At 48.7% G+C, this 12,313-nt stretch overlaps 1 pseudogene; it reads right to left on the bottom strand.

Annotated features, from left to right (window-relative positions):
• Window positions 1-12,313, bottom strand: part of LOC147109852 (uncharacterized) — a 156,759-nt pseudogene that overhangs the window by 88,882 nt on the left and 55,564 nt on the right.

Genomic DNA, 12,313 nt, shown 5'->3' with positions numbered 1-12,313 from the left:
AGAATTCGAGCAAATTTGTCAAACATTACTTCCCCTTCGTAAAACCATGCTGACTCTGTCCTATTAAATTATGTTTATCCAAATGCTTTGTTACTGTTTCCTTAATAATGGACTCCAACATTTTGCCAACCACAGATGTTAGGCTAACTGGTCTATAGTTTCCAGCTTTTTGTCTACTTCCCTTCTTAAATAAGGGTGTTACATTAGCAGTTTTCCAATCTGCCGGGACCTTTCCTGAGTCCAGGGAGTTCTGGAAAATGATCACCAATGCATCTACAATCCCTACCGCCACTTCTCTCAAGACCCTAGGATGTAGGCCATCAGGTCCGGGGGATTTATCCACCTTAAGTCCCATTATTTTACTAAGTACCATCTCCTTAGTGATTTTAATCGTGTTTAGCTCCTCCCCCCCCCCCATTGCCCCCTGTTTGTCCAGTGTTGGGATATTTTTAGTGTCCTCTACTGTAAAGACTGATACAAAATATTTGTTCAGCGTCTTTGCCATCTCCATGTTCCCCACCAGTAGTTTCCCAGTCCCATCCTCTAAGGGACCAACGTTCACTTTAGCCACCCTTTTTCTTTTTATATAGCTGTAGAAACTCTTGCTATCTGTTTTTATATTTTTTGCTAGTTTACTTTCATGATCTATCTTCCCTTTCTTAATTAATCTTTTAGTTATTGTTTGCTGGCTTTTAAATGCTTCCCAATCTTCTATCCTCCCACTAGATTTGGCTAATTTATATGCCCTTGTTTTCAGTCGAATACTATCCTTTATTACTTTACTAAGCCACGGATGGCTGTCTTTTCTTTTACTTCCCTTTTTCCTCAGTGGAATATATTTATCTTGAAAGATGTGAAATATCTCCTTGAATGTAGACCACTGCTCTTGTACCGTCTTACACTTTAATCTGTTTTCCCAGTCCACTTTAGTCAATTCTACTCTCATACCTTCATAGTCTCCTTTATTTAAGCTTAGTACGCTGGTTTGAGATCCAACTCTCTCACCCTCAAACTGAATTTGGAATTCAACCATATTATGGTCACTCATTCCAAGGGGATCCTTTACTAGGACATTTTTTATTAATCCTGTCTCATTACACAGGACCAGATCTAAGATTGCCTGCCCCCTGGTTGGTTCAGTTACATACTGCTCAAGGAACCCATCCCTAATACACTCTATGAACTCTTCCTCAATGCTGCCATGCCCAATTTGATTAGTCCAGTCAATATGAAAGTTAAAATCCCCCATGATTATAGCTGTTCCCTTATTACAAGCCCCAACTATTTCCTGATTTATACTCTGACCAACAGAGTTGCAACTGTTAGCAGGCCTATAGACTACGCCCACTAGTGACTTTTTCCCCTTATTATTCCTTATCTCCACCCAAACTGTTTCACTATCCTGATCCTTTGACCCAATATCATTTCTGACTATTGCAGTGATTCCATCCTTGATTAACATAGCAACCCCACCTCCCTTTCCTTCCTGTCTGTCCTTCCTAATTGTCAAATACCCTGGTATGTTTAGTTCCCATTCATGATTATCTTGCAGCCATGTTTCCGTAATGGCCACCAGATCATACCCATGTGTAGTTATTTGCACCGTCAACTCGTCAATTTTGTTACGAATGCTGCGTGCATTCAGATAAAGAACTTTCAAATATGTTTTCTGACAATTTATTCCTGCTTTTACCCCTTTTACTACTTTACCTTCATCATTATACATTCTGTCCCTTCCTGACACGCTCTGGTTTTTAATTCCCCCACTGCTACCTTGCTCTATTGCCTTCTCCGCTGTCATTTTTATTTTTCGCTCTCTTAAAACCTCCCCCCCCCACTAATTAGTTTAAAGCCCTCTCTACAGCCCTAGTTATTCGATTCACCAGGATTCTAGTCCCAGCACTGGCCAAGTGAAGTCCGTCCCAACAGAACATCTCTCTCCCGTCCCAGTACTGATGCCAGTGTCCCAGGAAGCAAAACCCATTTCTCCCACACCAGTCTTTGAGCCACGCATTTAACTCTCTAATTTTATTTACCCTAGCCAAATTTGCACGTGGCTCAGGTAGTAATCCAGAGATTATTACCCTTGTGGTTCTGCTTTTTAATTTGGCCCCTAGCTGCTCAAACTCCCTCAGCAGAACCTCCTTCCTTGTCCTATCTATGTCATTGGTACCAACGTGGACCACGACAACTGGATCCTCCCCCTCCCACTCCAAGTTTCTCTCCAGCCCAGAGGAGATGTCCTTAACCCTGGCACCGGGCAGGCAACACAGCCTTCGGGACTCTCGCTCTCGGCTGCAAAGAACACTAACGATACTATCCCCTACCACTACAACATTTCTTTTAACTCCCCCCACTTGACTGGCCCCCCGCTCCACGGTGCTGTGGCCAGGTTGCTCATCCTCCCCGCAGTCCCTGTTCCCATCCTCACAGGGAGTAAGAGCCTCAAACCTGTTGGACAAGAGCAAGGTCTGCGGCTCCTCCAACACTACCTCCTGGATCCCCGTACCTGCCTCACTTCTAGTCACACCATCCTGACCCTGGCCACGGACTACATCTGCATTAATTAATCTAATTGGTGTGACTACCTCGTGATACACAGAGTCCAGGTAACTCTCCCCCTCCCTGATGTGTCTCAGTGTTTGAAGCTCGGACTCCAGTTCTTCAACACGGAGCCGGAATTCCTCAAGCAGCCAACACTTACTGCAAATGTGATCACCGTGAGCATCAATGGTGTCCACCAGCTCCCACATATTGCAGCAGCAACACATCACCTGATCTCCCATTCTATGTAATTAATTAAATTTATTAATATTATTTTTAAATACCCTCTGCCCCGATTCTAGATGATGAATATCGCACCTTAGAAACTATAAACCACAGAGTTTAAGCTTAAAAAAGAGAGAAATACCTACCAACCAATCACTTACCCGCTTTCTGGTGACGTCACACTTGGATTACTTTTTACCTCTCTCCTTCCCTCTGACTTCGGAGACTGGAGATTGGTAAAAGAGGACAAATGGATGATCCCACTGCAGATAAATGGAGCATTAGTTACATTGAAACTGGACACTGGCAAAAGCAAACTTAATCAGTATGAGTGACATTAAAAACATGAAAGAAAAGCCCAAAATACAGAAAAAGTCAGTACTACTGAAGGACTATAATGGACAGAAAATAGATAGCTTAGGTGTATGCAGACTTAAAGTGACAGTCAAAGACAAAGTGCATCATCTCATGTTTTCTGTTGTGGCTGAAGGACTTGATTCACTACTGGGTGACAAAGCTTGTGAGGACTTAGAACTGGTCAAGAGAGTATACCGTATAAACTGTGCCATAAGCAGACCAGATGACTCGGTGGATTCTGTAGTAAATAATTTCCAGAATGTGTTCAAAGGTTTTGGAGTTCTACCATTCACTTACAAGATCCAGCTAAAGGAGGATGCTCAGCCAGTGGTACATGCTCCACGAAGAGTTCCAGCGCCCCTGCGTGACCAGCTCAAGAATGAACTGGACAGAATGACCACACTAGGAGTCATCAGGAAAGTCGAAGAGCCAACTCCATGGTATGTGTAAAGAAAAAGAACAATGATCTAAGAATATGCATGGATCCAAAGGACTTAAATGCAAACATAAAATGTGAACACTACCAGATTCCCAAGCGAGAAGAAATCACCAGTGAAATGTCAGGTGCCAGATAATTTACAAAGCTCGATGCCTCACGAGGATTTTGGCAACTAAAACTGGATGAAGAGAGCACCAAATACTGTACCTTCAACACACCATTTGGCAGGTATTGTTTCCTCAGAATGCCTTTTGGGATAATATCTGCATCTGAAATCTTTCATAGAGTGATGGAACACGCAATTGAAGGTCTGGAAGGAGTTCGTGTCTATGTTGATGACATCATCATCTGGGGCTCTACACTGAAAGAACACAGTGAGAGACTGACTAAAGTGCTACAGAGCATACGCCGGAATGGACTGAAGCTCAACAAAGCCAAGTGTCAGTTTGGCGTCCAGGAAGTCACTTTCCTAGGAGATAATCTATCTGGTAATGGAATAGAGCCAGATATGGAAAAAGTAAACGCCATACTCAAAATGCCCCGACCCACTGACAAAAAAGGAGTGCTACACATCATGGGGATGATAAACTTCATTGGAAAGTTCATTCCTAACTTGTCAGCCAAGACAGCCTGTCTGCGAGATCTGCTACGCAAAACAAATGAGTTCGCATGGACAGAAAGACATGAACAAGAGTGGATAAACCTCAAAACAGTGCTGACAACCACACCTGTACTCACCTTCTTTGACCCAACAAAAAGAATCAAAGTGTCAACGGATGCATCAACAGATGGCCTAGGTGCGGTCTTGCTACAAGCAGAGGGTGAAGATTGGAAGCCTGTTGCCTATGCCTCCAGGTCTATGACTGATACTGAGTGTCGATACGCCCAGATTGAAAAGGAATGTCTAGGCTTGGTAGATGGACTGGAAAAGTTTCATGGCTACATATATGGACTTCCCACCTTCACAGTTGAGACAGACCACAGACCACTGGTTGCCATCATAAAAAAGAACCTGAATGAGATGTCTCCAAGGATTCAATGACTCATGATGAAGCTGCAAAGATATGACTTTGAACTGATCTACACACCAGGCAAATACATAGTGTTAGCAGATGCACTATCCCGAGTACCCACAATGAGTCATGTGAGCTCTACTGAAGAAGACGTGGATGTTCATGTGAGTATGGTCACTGCTGCGCTGCCCGTGTCAGACACAAAATCAAAGCAAATAGCAGAAGAAACAGTAAAAGATACAGTATTACAAACAGTAATAGAGAACATTCATCATGGTTGGCCAAAAGGTTCCTGTCCAAAATATTTTCACATAAGGTCAGAATTGAGTGTCGCAAGTGGACTATTACTAAAACAGAACAGAATAGTAATTCCACAGGCTCTACGTCAAGACATGCTCAAAAGGATTCATGAGGGACACCTCGGAATTGAAAAATGCAAAAGGAGAGCAAGAGACACTGTTTATTGGCCTGGCATAAATAAGGACATTGAGAACATGATAGGCAAATGTGAGACATGTCAGAAACACCAAAACAAACAAGCAAAGGAACCAATGATAGTAGCTGACATACCAACAGCACCATGGCAAAAGGTTGGTATGGACCTTTTTCATTTAAATGGTAAAGACTATCTAATAGTGATTGACTACTATTCTAACTATCCTGAGATGGCGCTGCTCTCAAGCACCACAGCAAGCAGTGTCATAATGCATGTGAAATCCATCTTCGCCAGACATGGAATTCCCAGGATTGCCGTTAGCAACAATGGTCCGTGCTTCAACTGTAAGGAGTGGCAACAGTTTGCAGCACATTATGACTTTCAACACATCACATCCAGTCCTTTGTATGCTCAGTCAAATGGTAAGGCAGAGAAAGGTGTTCAAGTTCTCAAGCAGCTACTGAAGAAAGCGACAGAAAACAAGTCTGATCCTTATCTCGCCCTGCTGAGCTACTGAGCCTCACCTTTAGACTCTGGTTCTTCACCTGCTGAACTCCTAATGGGTCGCAAGTTGCGTACCATGCTACCCTGCTGTGCAAAAGAAAAGCAGAGTAAGGAACTGAGACAGAGACTTCAACTGTTAAAGCTGAAACAGAAATCATACTATGACAAGTCATCCAAAACTCTTAAACCATTGACAAGGGATGATGTTGTCAGGATTGAGGATCCAGATGCATGGAACAGGAAAGCTACAGTTCTTGAGGAAGTAGGACCAAGGTCATACACTGTTAGAACTGAGGAAGGACAGATTCTCAGGAGGAACCGCCGTTCCCTCCTAAAAACACAAGAGACTATCGAAGAGCAAATCGATGACAATGCCGCAACTGAATCTTGTCACTCACCACCAGAACAATCTAACACAAAAACACATATAGGCTCTCATGAAAACACATCAGACTTACCTGTGCTGAGAAGATCCACACGTGAAGTAAAAAAGCCTGATAGACTTAATCTTTGAGTACAAAGAAAACTACATTGAAAATGTATTGACTGTTGAAGATGTTTATGTTGTTATTGATTGATATTGATTGATACTGATTTTGTTTAACCGCAAAGAAGGGGGATGTAATGATCAGTAACCTGTCATTCTGGAATGGTACACTAGGTGGTGCTGTATGTATATAAGAGTGGGCTACCCACGATGCACTAGGCTACCCACAAGGCAGCAGTCAAGATGGAGGCCTCTACAGATACTGTACCTAGTCCACATGTGCTCAATAAAGTGTCTAGCAAAAGCTAGCTGTTCTTTATAAAAATGACTAGTTATTAATGAACATAACACAGATGATCAGTAAAATGCAGTTATGGTAGTTTTCAAAGTTTAAGAAAGTATCGACGAAAGTTTAAGCAGAAGCTGAATTTGAAAATTGAAAAGTTGTAAGTGTTGAAATGTGTAATTTATTTGACTCAGGCTCGACAGACCAAAATGTATTTTAATTTGTATTATTCAGTGTTGTATTTAAAATATTTCCATGCAAACTGATTGATGTGTGTCTACATTGTCCAAGTAAAATCTATGTTGATGTACAGTGTTATTCAAACATTATTAAACAAGCAAATTGTGTCTGATTCATTGTCATTGAGCAGTTTATTTAACATATTTTAGTCTTTAGCCGGTTATAGATAGCAGCCGAGGGCACAAAATTGTGCTTTGTAAATCTGAGGCAGTGTTAAAGTGATGAGACGGTTGTGTAATACAATGGCCGGAAATGATATACCGTCCGAATAAATTCTGAAAGATCAGTGCAACTTAATGGCCTCCGATGTCATTTTAAACTCAAGTGAAATGTGAGCGATTTAGGTCGAGCATTTGATCACTGCCTTAAATTCACTAAATACAACCAAATAAAGTCAGTAATGAGCATCAGTGGCCAAGCCCGGGGTCCCAGAACACCACTCCCCAAATACAGACAGTGCTGAGTAAACGGAGGGTGGAAACATAAGATCCCAGAAGAATCGAATGTCACTGGTACAAAAGCGAAGCTCGAACCCGAGCTTGGAAATACCCGAACAGGACGGTGAGTTTTCGTGTCAAAGAAACACTGAACAAAACTCAAAGTAACAGCGACTGTTTCACTCAGGTCCAACTGGCGTCACCTCACTCCAAGTAACACTATTGGCGGGGAGTTTGAGGAAATGACTATCGTCTTATGAATTACATATAAATATTCTATATATATAAAGCGGCTCTTCTGTCTGTCTGTCTGTCTGTCCGCCTGGTCTCTATACGTTTGGAAGTTACAGAGCGTACCGACGCGCGCGTCGCCTCAAAAGAAAGCTTGCGATTCCGGACCGGTCATAGGCGTATTTACGTTTTGGCCGGACAAAAATCCCACCCGCGGTATCCCAAAAACGTTCAGCGTTCCGCTCATTAACATCTCATTAGCGACCGTGTGACATCGAGGTCTTCCTACAGTTGAGTGTCGAGTGACTCGACGATTGACCAATCCTACGCTTCGGTGACCTGACCGGTCGACCAATGCGTGTGTGGGCGGGCCTTATCCTTCTGAACCGAGGTGAGTGGCCGCCATCTTGATTTTCCACGGTTTTTCCCCCACACTTTCTGTGTGTTAGGGAACTAAGGTAAATATTTCAATTATGTGTTAGGCAATTAATTAACAATTTATTTGAGTTTTATATTGTGTTTAGCAACCCCCCCCTCCTCCTCACCCTCGCGCAGGGGGACTCGGGGCCTGAAGCTGAAAAAATTTCTCTCTCTCTCTCTCTCTTTCTTCCCTCTCTCTCTCTCCTTCTCCTCTTCCCTCTCTCTCCTTCTCCTCTTCCCTCTCTCCTCTTCCCTCTCTCTCCTCCTCTTCCCTCTCTGTCTCTCTCTACTTCCCCCTCTCAGGTGTCGCGGACGGAGCGCGGGCGCGCCGCCCGAAGTTTCCCGCTCGCTAATGGCCTTGCCGGCTCCCGCGGGCCGCTTGCACTGACCGCGCATGTGCCGCCCGCACTCACCGCGCATGCGCCGCCCGCACTCACCGCGCATGCGCCGCCCTCCCGCCCGCCCGCCCGCAGCGGCCGTCCATCAGCCGCGCGATACGCGGGGGACCTCAGCAACGGCACCGGACCTCAGGCGCTAGGCAGGGGGAGGGGCCGGAGAGAGGGACAGGTGGGAGGGGGGGAGTGGGAGACGGGGGAGGGGAGGGAGGGAGAGGGAGTCAGGGGAGGGGAGGGAGGGAGAGAGGGGAGGGGAGGGAGAGAGGGGAAGGAGGGATAGGACAGGGAGAGGACATGACAGGGAGAGGGGGGACACACAGGGGCAGGGAGACCAAACGCCCCAAAATTGCCCTCGCGCCCCAAAATTGCCCTCGCAACGCGGGGCTCCCCAGCTAGTATCTATATATATAAAGCGGCTCTTCTGTCTGTCTGTCCGCCTGGTCTCTATATGTTTGGAAGTTACAGAGCGTACCGACGCGCGCGTCACCTCAAAAGAAAGCTTGCGATTCCGGACCGGTCATAGGCGTATTTACGTTTCGGCCGGACAAAAATCCCGCCCGCGGTATCCCAAAAACGTTCAGCGTTCCGCTCATTAGCATCTCATTAGCGACCGTGTGACGTCGAGGTCTTCCTACAGTTGAGTGTCGAGTGACTCGACGATTGACCAATCCTACGCTTCGGTGACCTGACTGGTCGACCAATCGGTGCATGTGTGGGCGGGCCTTATCCTTCTGAACCGAGGTGAGTGGCCGCCATCTTGATTTTCCACGATTTTTTCCCCCACACTTTCTGTGTGTTAGGGAACTAAGGTAAATATTTCAATTATGTGTTAGGCAATTAATTAACAATTTATTTGAGTTTTATATTGTGTTTAGCAACCCCCCCCCCCCTCCTCCTCACCCTCGCGCAGGGGGGACTCGGGGCCTGAAGCTGCAAAAAATTTCTCTCTCTCTCTCCTTCTCCTCTTCCCTCTCTCTCCTTCTCCTCTTCCCTCTCTCCTCTTCCCTCTCTCTCCTTCTCCTCTTCCCTCTCTGTCTCTCTCTACTTCCCCCTCTCAGGTGTCGCGGACGGAGCGCGGGCGCGCCGCCCGAAGTTTCCCGCTCGCTAACGGCCTTGCCGGCTCCCGCGGGCCGCTCGCACTGACCGCGCATGCGCCGCCCGCACTGACCGCGCATGCGCCGCCCGCACTCACCGCGCATGCGCCGCCCGCCCGCACGCAGCGGCCGTCCATCAGCCGCGCGATACGCGGGGGACCTCAGCAACGGCACCGGACCTCAGGCGCTAGGCAGGGGGAGGGGCCGGAGAGAGGGACAGAGGGGAGTGGGGGAGGAGAGGGAGACAGGGGAGGGGAGGGAGAGAGGGGAGGGAGAGGAGGGAGAGAGGGGAGGGGAGGGAGAGAGGGGAGGGAGGGATAGGACAGGGAGAGGACATGACAGGGAGAGGGGGGACACACAGGGGCAGGGAGACCAAACGCCCCAAAATTGCCCTCGCGCCCCAAAATTGCCCTGGCAACGCGGGGCTCGCTAGGCAGGGGGAGGGGCCGGAGAGAGGGACAGAGGGGAGTGGGGGAGCAGGGGAGTGGGGGAGCGGGGGAGGGGTGGGGGGAGAGAGGGAGACAGGGGAGGGGAGGGAGGGAGAGAGGGGAGGGGAGGGAGAGAGGGGAGGGGAGGGAGGGAGAGAGGGGAGGGGAGGGAGGGAGAGGGGAGGGAGGGAGAGAGGGGAGGGAGAGAGAGAGGGGAGGGGAGGGAGAGAGGGGAGGGAGGGATAGTCACCTAAAGGACATCGAAAGGGATCAAAGAAGGAATCTCATCCTGTGCCTGATCGAAGCATCGCAGCAAACAAAGGAACCAGGTCCCGGAACAGAGACGCACCCAGGGCTCAGTGCAGGAGTGTCCTGGAGGATCCCTGCAGGAGTGTCCAGGGACTGACCAGGGATGGGACGCTATTGTTCCATAGACAACAAAGAGATTCGCAATTATATAGCGACTTTCACATCCTCGGGACATCCCAAAGCTCTTCACAGCAAATGATGTACTTTTTCAAGTGTGGTCACTGTTGTAATGTAGGTAACAGAGCAGCCAATTTGCGCACAGCAAGCTCCCACAAACAGCAATATGTTGGGAACACCACCACCTCCAAGTTTCCCCTCCAAGTCACACACCATCCTGACTTGGAGATATATCGCCGTTTATTCATCGTCGCTGGGTCAAACTCCTGGAACTCCCTACCTAACAGCACTGTGGGAGTACCTTCACCACACGGACTGCAGCGGTTCAAGAAGGCGGCTCACCACCACCTTCCCAAGGGCAGTTAGGGAAGGGCAATAAATGCTGGCCTTACCAGCGACGGCCACATCCCATGAATGGATTAAAAATAAGACCAGACCATTTGTTTTTAGTGATTATTGGTTGAGGGGTAAATATTGGCCCAGGACACCTGGGATAACTTCCCCTGCTCTTGTTCCAATAGAGGCTGCAGAGTCTTCTACGTTCACCTGAGAGGGCAGATGGGGCCTCGGTTTAAAGTCTCATCCGAAAGACAGCACCTATGAAGTTCAGCGCCCCCTCAGTGCTGCCCCTCTGACAGTGCGGCGCTCCCTCAGTGCTGCCCCTCTGACAGTGCGGCGCTCCCTCAGTGCTGCCCCTCCGACAGTGCGGCGCTCCCTCAGTACTGCCCTCCGACAGTGCAGCACGCCCTCAGTGCTGCCCCTCCGACAGTGCGGCGCTCCCTCAGTGCTGCCCCTCCGACAGTGCGGCGCTCCCTCAGTGCTGCCCCTCCGACAGTGCGGCGCTCCCTCAGTGCTGCCCCTCCGACAGTGCGGCGCTCCCTCAGTGCTGCCCCTCCGACAGTGTGGCGCTCCCTCAGTGCTGCCCTCCGACAGTGCAGCACTCCCTCAGTACTGCTCCTCATTTACTCGATCAAAACCCCTCATGATTTTGAACGCCGCTCTTTAGGAGAATGGTTCCAGGGATGAGGGACTTCAGTTATGTGCAGAGACTGGAGGAGCTGGGATTCTTCTCCTTAGAGCAGAGAAGGTTAAGGGGAAGATTGTGTTCAAAATCATAAATGGTTTTGAGAGTAAATGAGGAGAAACTGTGTCCAGTGGTAGAAGGGTCGGTAACCAGAGGACACAGATTGAAGGTGATTGGTTAAAGAACCAGAGGGGAGATGAGATTAATTTTTTTTACACAGCGAGTTGTTGTGATCTGGAATGTGCTGCCCGAAAGGCCGGTGGAAGCAGATTCAATAATAACTTTCAAAAGGGAATTGGATAAATACTTGAAAAGGAAACATTTTCCGGGCTCTGGGAAAGGGCAGGGGAGTGGGTCCAAAGAGCCAGCACAGGCACGATGGGCCGAATGGCCTCCTCCTGCGCTGTATCATTCTATGATTCTGTTAAATCTGCCCTAAACCTTCTCTGCTCGAAGAACAATCCCAGCTTCTCCAATCCTCCACCTCACTGAAGCCATGGGGAGGAGGTTGAGGCCGAGACCATGGCTTCTGTGAAAGGGGGAATTTGGGATCAATATTTGTCAATGGAGAGAGCGGGGCAGTGGGATGGGTTTGGGGATTGCTCGCGTACAGAAGGAGGGCAGGCTGGAGGGGCCGACTGGCCTCTGTCTGTGCTGGGAAGGAGCCTGCGGGTTTGACTGATTGGCCCTTGCTTTCCAGCTGGTGGAGAGGGGGGGCCGCGGGGTCTTCGGGGTCGGCCTGTGTCGCGAGCGTCACTCCGCCACGCCCGCGATCTCACCGCGCTGCCCATCGCAAAGCGCCTTGGCGACGCTGCAGTTTGACTGGGGCCCTCCCTGGGCTGTGTGAGACGGGAGCGTCGACCGGGCATCCTGATCCCGACTGCGATCCAGTGACCTCCTTTGTCCTCCCCTCACCCCTTTCCACCCCCCTCCTCCCTCCCGGCGTGGTTTGAAAGGCCCGCCCGTGTGCGAATGGACACACATGCTGCACCGGTTGCGATGGCCCACATGGTGGATCAGCCCGCTGGATTAAATGGACACCTTGGCATCAGATTTACAAACGCCCTTTCGGCTCTTCTCTTCCCACTCTTGTTCTAAATACCCAGTTGTGAGTGGTTTTTGTACAGAGCTCACTCCCCGACCCCCCACCCCACCAGTCCTGCAACCCTGGGCTCCAGGCTACTGACCAATCAGGCGGCTCCGCACAGACCGGGAACTTTCAATCTGCTGCACAGCAAGTCACTGATCCAACTCGCCCCGAGTGAGCCTTTGATTGAAGAAAGAAAGACTTGCATTTCTATAGCGCCTTTCACTACCTCAGGACGTC

Source organism: Somniosus microcephalus, chromosome 12, assembly GCF_052327205.1.
Source record: "Somniosus microcephalus isolate GS21.2 chromosome 12, FLI_Smic_1.0, whole genome shotgun sequence".
In the NCBI taxonomy this organism is placed as follows: domain Eukaryota; kingdom Metazoa; phylum Chordata; class Chondrichthyes; order Squaliformes; family Somniosidae; genus Somniosus; species Somniosus microcephalus.
This window is presented reverse-complemented; position numbering and strand designations above follow the sequence as displayed.